The sequence below is a fragment of the Ceratotherium simum genome, chromosome 18 (assembly GCF_057802395.1).
Source record: "Ceratotherium simum simum isolate JZ-2026a chromosome 18, ASM5780239v1, whole genome shotgun sequence".
Classification (NCBI taxonomy): Eukaryota; Metazoa; Chordata; class Mammalia; order Perissodactyla; family Rhinocerotidae; genus Ceratotherium; species Ceratotherium simum.
In genome coordinates, this window is record NC_141917.1 from 8,531,517 (window position 1) to 8,537,516 (window position 6,000).

Below are 6,000 nucleotides of genomic sequence, written 5' to 3' on the forward strand. Positions count from 1 at the left end.
AAAGTAGACATCTTGCAGGAAAGCTGGCCAGCCGGCTCAACAAGCCAAGGTTGTGAAAACAAGGAGGGAACTGTGCCTGAGTGAAAAAGACTCAGGGATTCAACAACCAGATTGGGTGAGTGGTCCTGGGTTGGGGCATAGTTTGAACAAACCAACTAACCTGGACATTTGGGGATAATCGGAGAAACCTGGATAGGGACTGTGTATAAGATAAAATAAAAATGTATGGGCAAGGAAAAGTGGTGATTACTAACTGAAAAATGCTCCTTCCTACTTAGCATGGGTAGTATGATCTTATTTTGGCTTTAAAAAGCACACATAGATATATATCATATATCACACATACATATGCCCATGTGCATGCACACACATACACACACACACAAATGGAACAATATACCCTAAGGTATTAAAAGTGATCCTCTCTGAAAGATAAGAATAAGGTGTTTCAATCTTCTTATTGTTATTTGTCTGTATTTTCTAAATTTCTAGGATGTTCATTTAGTGCATTTGCAATAATGAAATTATACTTTAAACAGAAAATAAAATCCATTCAGAATTTTCATTTTGGTTGGTATAGAAGACTAGATACCCTGGCTGACTCTCCCACTAAAACAACAAAAAATGCTGGATAAACATAAAAATGTCTTTTAAATGGATTAATGAAATAGCAAAAAGAGTAAAGACTTCTCCAAAGCAAAAAAGAAAAAAGGAAAATCAGGAGCCAGAGAATTAACTTCAGTGTTCATGTTAAAATTTCAAAAGTATACACTAAAAGAATTGAAAAAGTGTGTAGAACTTCTAAACTAGTAGTGAGCAAAATGGAATGAGGGGAAGAAAAGCAGAAAAAAAGGAGAAACAAATAACAAGAACAAAAAGTACGTGATAGATATTAACCCAAATATATGTAATGACAAAATTGTAAATGGACTAAATGTTCCAGTTTAAAGACAAAGATGGTCAAACTGGATTAAAACATCCAATTGCAGAGTTAACGAAAGGCACATATATAATGAAAGAATACAGGAAGGTTCAAAGAAAAAGGACAGGAGAAGATAGGTCAGGAAAAAGTAACAAAAGAGAGCTGGTATCACTCTCTTAGGTATTTTATAGATTAGGAAGATAGATAGATAGATAGATAGATAGATAGATAGATAGATAGATAGATAGATGGATTGATGCATAGATAGATACATAGGTATAGATACACACACACATGAATTTATATTATTAGATCTGTAAACCTTAAGGCAAAAAGCATTTCTAAACATGGAGTTAAAATAACAGTTTTAATTTACCACAAAGACGTAATAATTTGAAACTTATATGCAACTCATAAAATAGACTCAAAATAGACAAAGCCAAAATGACAGAACTATGGGAGAAAAATTGAAATCAACAATCATATGGGAAATTTTCATATACCTTTTAGCAATTGATAGATGAAATGGATACGTGTGTAATATATATACACATATATTAGCCTAATTAAGCTTATAAAATAATTAAGGCCATAAAAGACTTGAACTCTATCATCAATAAGATATATTTAAGGTACTTATAATGAATATTGCACCCAAAAAATGGGAAATACAAATTCTTCTCAAGAATATGCAAAACATTTATAAAAATCCACAATATATTGGGCTATAAAGCAAATTTGAACACATTTTAAAGAATTTAGGTTCTATAGACTACTATGCAACTATTAGGAATCAATAGCAGAGATAAGAAAAAATATTCTACTAGTATAACCATAGAGTTACAATAAATTTGGTTATAGCAAATTTATAATACAATACAATAAATTTGGTTATAGCGAAATAATGTGTCCAGCAGGATGAGGTGGCCATACAGAATCCTCTTTAGGATTCTAACAGATGAATACAAGAGAATAACCACCCACTGTCCAGTGATGAAATTAATGTCTGCATCTGTGCATAAGGGGTTAATCGGGACTTAATGGGATCTTTTCTTCTTTGGAGTGTGGGAAATCATTTGTTCCTAAGCAAATCACAGAGTTTTCTTTAGCCCTTGTGCTTTTCCAAGCCAAAATGTTCCTTCCCACGGTCTGGCAAGATAAAGTACTCAGGACAGCTGGATTTTAAAAGCACCCTTGTGAGTTGGGTCTTTATTAGGGTAAGCAGGGAAAAATCACTAAATTTAGATCTTCTCTCATATTTTATATACTCAGGATTGGGCTCTAAGTACTAGCACCAGAAAACACAAATTGAGCACATGCACATTGCATGTTCAGGCCATGCTAAAAAGAAGGAATTTGTAGCCAAACTACAATGAAACTCATTGAAAAGGCTAAAGATGTGGTCATTTCATGTTTGATGTGATATGTAGTCCTCTCCGGTTTTATTTGGAAGATATCTGGGGGCTTTGAAAAGATGAGTGTGAATCTAATTAAGAGTAATGGGAAAATTCCAAACTGCTGTTTGAATACAGATGTGCTCCTGAGAGGCCTGTGGTCAGCAGACCCTTCAGATTGTAACTAGAACCATGAATTATCATTCTGGGCATAGTGGGGAATCTAGGTCTGTTTCTATTGATTTATACAACACTATAGGAGAAATCATGGACTCAGAGATCTCGTCTACCTTGAACAGTTTCAGCTCCCGGTGAAAACAGAGATCAGAATCAGAGGCAATTGTTGAGACTTTATGGTAGAATATTGAAGGAAAGGAGGTGTGCATCCAAGAGGAGGTGACAAGATAACAGAAAAAGAATGGAGAGGCGGAGTCAAGATGGCGGCGTAGGCAGACTTGGAACTCACCTCCTCCCGTGGACACAGCCAATTTACAACTACTTGTGGAAAAATTACCCCTGAGACAGAACTGAAAACTGGATGAGAGGAACTCCTGCAACAACGGACAATCCTCACTGAGGTGGAAGAGGCAGAGACTCCCTTCTGGAGAGGAAAAACGCCGCCTTCACAAGCCGCCAGCTTCACGGCCGCCGGGAGCAGCTCACAGGTACGCACCCTCCCTGGAGGCGTGGGGCCCTGAGCCGGGGAGCGCCCCCGCGGTGGGCATTTTGTGGACCCAGCACAATCGAGACCAGCGGCATAATATCTGACTTTGCTGCTACTAAAACATTGGGGAGCACCCCCAGAAAACCCGGTTCACAAAGAAACTAAAACTGGCTCTTAAAGGGCCCGCGCACAAACTCACCCGCTCCAGAAAGCACCCTAAAATCACCAGAAAGAAAGGTGCACAGTGCTTTGGTGACAAGAGACTCACCTAATAGGCCCTGAGTGCATCTCGGTGAGGGGTGAGACCTCTCCAGGGACTGGGACATTGGCGGCGGCCATTGTTGTGGCCTGGTGTGAGCGTGCTGACACAGACGCCATTGGAGTTCTCCCTGAGACCTGCTAGCCCAGGGTCTGCCCCACCCGCTAGAGCACCGATTTAATCCAGCTCAGCCAGGGCAGGCAGCCCACCCTAGAGACTGGCCCCACCCAACAACAAGCCCTCAGGCAACGTGTGGGCCTGCATAGATTGGTGACTGGATTCTCTGCAGCCTGGCAACTGAGCCGACTTGAGTGGGGCAGGGTGTGCACAAGGAGCGGGTGGAGAGTGTGGGGTGGTGGCGGAGTGTGTGGGGCTCCCGCCGTGGAGAGACTGGGTCCGCTTCGGGAGGTCGGGGCGCTCACACGGGGCAGGACTGTGTTGACTGTGTGTGTGGACCTGTGGGCGGCAGGGCTTGTCAGCTGCAGGGCTTGTCAGCTGCAGAAGACTTGTGCTTCTCAAAGACCCACATAGGAGGTTTGCCCCACCTTCCAAAGCCTGAAACAATTGGGTGCTCCTGTGCCTGAGGCCAGCCCCACCCAGCTGCAATCCTCAGAGAGCTGACAAGAGACATAATAGGCTAGAGGCTTACTGCAATTGTAAGGCCCTGAGCCTAACAACCTGCCACGCTGGGGGCCTACTCAGTTAAAAGAAATACTGCAACACAAATGTGGTATTAGAACTTACAGCCAACTGTGCTGGGGTGCCCCACACCTGATAAAGAGACTGAAGGGCCCACAACAACTACAAGCAGCTGAGCATTACAACAGCTGGCCAGGAGCATAACTCAGCCTCCCTGGGCGCCTATAGGGAGAGCTAACAGGCCACAATAGAAGGACACACGTAGCCCACATAGGGGCCACCCAAGGAACATTGAGAACTGAGGGAAGCACACTGGACGCCTCCCAAGGCATCACTAACATAAGGTCACCTATCCAAGAGCAGGAGACGTAGCTGACCTACCTAATACATAGACACAAGCACAGGGAAAGAGGCAAAATGAGGAGGCAAAAGAATACATTCCAAGTAAGGGAACAGGACAAAACCCCAGAAAAGGAACTAAGTGAAACAGAAATGAGCAACCTACCTGACAGAGAGTTCAAACTAAGAGTGTTAAGGATGCTCACTGATCTGGGGAGAAGAATAGATGAACTCAGTGAGAATGTCAACAAAGAAATGGAAGATATAAAAAAGAACCAATCAGAAATGAAGAATACAATACTGGAAATGAAAAATTCAGTAGAGGGACTCAAAAGCAGAGTAGAGGATACAGAAGAACGGATCTGTGAGCTGGAAGAAAGACTAGAAGAAATTACCCAAGGTGAACAGGTAAAAGAGAAAAGAATTAAAAAGAGTGAGGACAGTCTAAGGGACCTCTGGGACAACATCAAGCGCACTAACATCCGTGTTATAGGTGTCCCGGAAGGAGAAGAGCGAGACAAGGGGTCAGAGAATCTATTTCAAGAAATAATAGATGAAAACTTCCCTAACCTAAGGAAGGAAACAGACATCCAGGTACAGGAAGCACTGAGAGCACCAAACAAGATAAACCCAAAGAGGCCCACACCAAGACACATCATAATCAAAATATCCAGAATTAAAGATAAAGAGAGAATCCTAAAAGCTGCAAGAGAATGTCAAGTTACATACAAAGGAAACCCCATAAGGCTATCAGCTGACTTCTCAGCAGAAACCTTACAGGCTAGAAGAGAATGGCACGATATATTTAAAGTGCTAAAAGGAAAAAACTTACAGCCAAGAATACTCTACCCAGCAAGGTTATCATTCAAAATGGAAGGAGAGATCAAAATTTTCCCAGATAAGCAAAAATTAAAGGAGTTTGTCACCAAGAAACCAGTGCTACAAGAAATGTTAAAGAGACTGATTTAAGGGGAAAAGAGAAGACCACAAATAGGAAAAATTATCTATTTCCGTGATTAGAACGTAATGGATACAAATGCACAAAAAAGAGGTTAGATATGATATTAAAAACATAAAAGGAGGGAGGAGGGGAGTTAAAGAGTACAGCTTTCAGACAGAGGTCAAACTAAAGTGACCATCAATTCTGTATAGAAGAAGTAAGGAACAGAGAAGGAATACTAAAACACTGAGAAAAAAAAAAAGTTAAAAAATGGCAGTAAGTACATACTTATCAATAGCTACTTTAAACGTCAATGGACTAAATGCTCCCATTAAAAGGCATAGGGTGGCTGACTGGATAAAAAAACAAGACCCATATATATACTGCATACAAGAGACACACTTCAGACCTAAGGACACTCACAAACTGAAAGTGAAGGGATGGAAAAAGATACTCCATGCAAATGGTAATGAAAAGAAAGCTGGGGTAGCAGTACTCATATCAGACAAAATAGACTTTAAAACAAAAACTGTAAAAAGAGACAAAGAAGGGCATTACATAATGATCAAGGGAACAATCCAACAAGAGGATGTAACACTTGTAAATATCTACGCACCCAATGTAGGTGCACCTAAATATATAAAGCAATTATTAACAGACATAAAAACGGAAATAGACAGTAACACAATAATAGTAGGGGACTTTAACACTCCACTTACACCAACGGATAGATCATCCAAACAGAAGATCAATAAGGAAACATTGGCCTTAAATAACACACTAGAACAGATGGACCTAGTAGATATATACAGAGCATTCCATCCAAAAACCGAAGAATACACG

At 40.9% G+C, this 6,000-nt stretch overlaps 1 long non-coding RNA gene across 2 annotated transcripts in view; it reads right to left on the reverse strand.

The window, feature by feature from the left end:
* LOC147914578 (uncharacterized) overlaps positions 1-3,366 on the reverse strand; it is a 40,544-nt gene extending 37,178 nt beyond the window's left edge. For both annotated transcript variants that reach the window (XR_015555076.1, XR_015555077.1), the window contains exon 1: positions 3,249-3,366. This is a non-coding gene — a long non-coding RNA (uncharacterized LOC147914578). The remainder of the gene's footprint in view (positions 1-3,248) is intronic.
* Between the last annotated feature and the right edge of the window lie 2,634 nt (positions 3,367-6,000).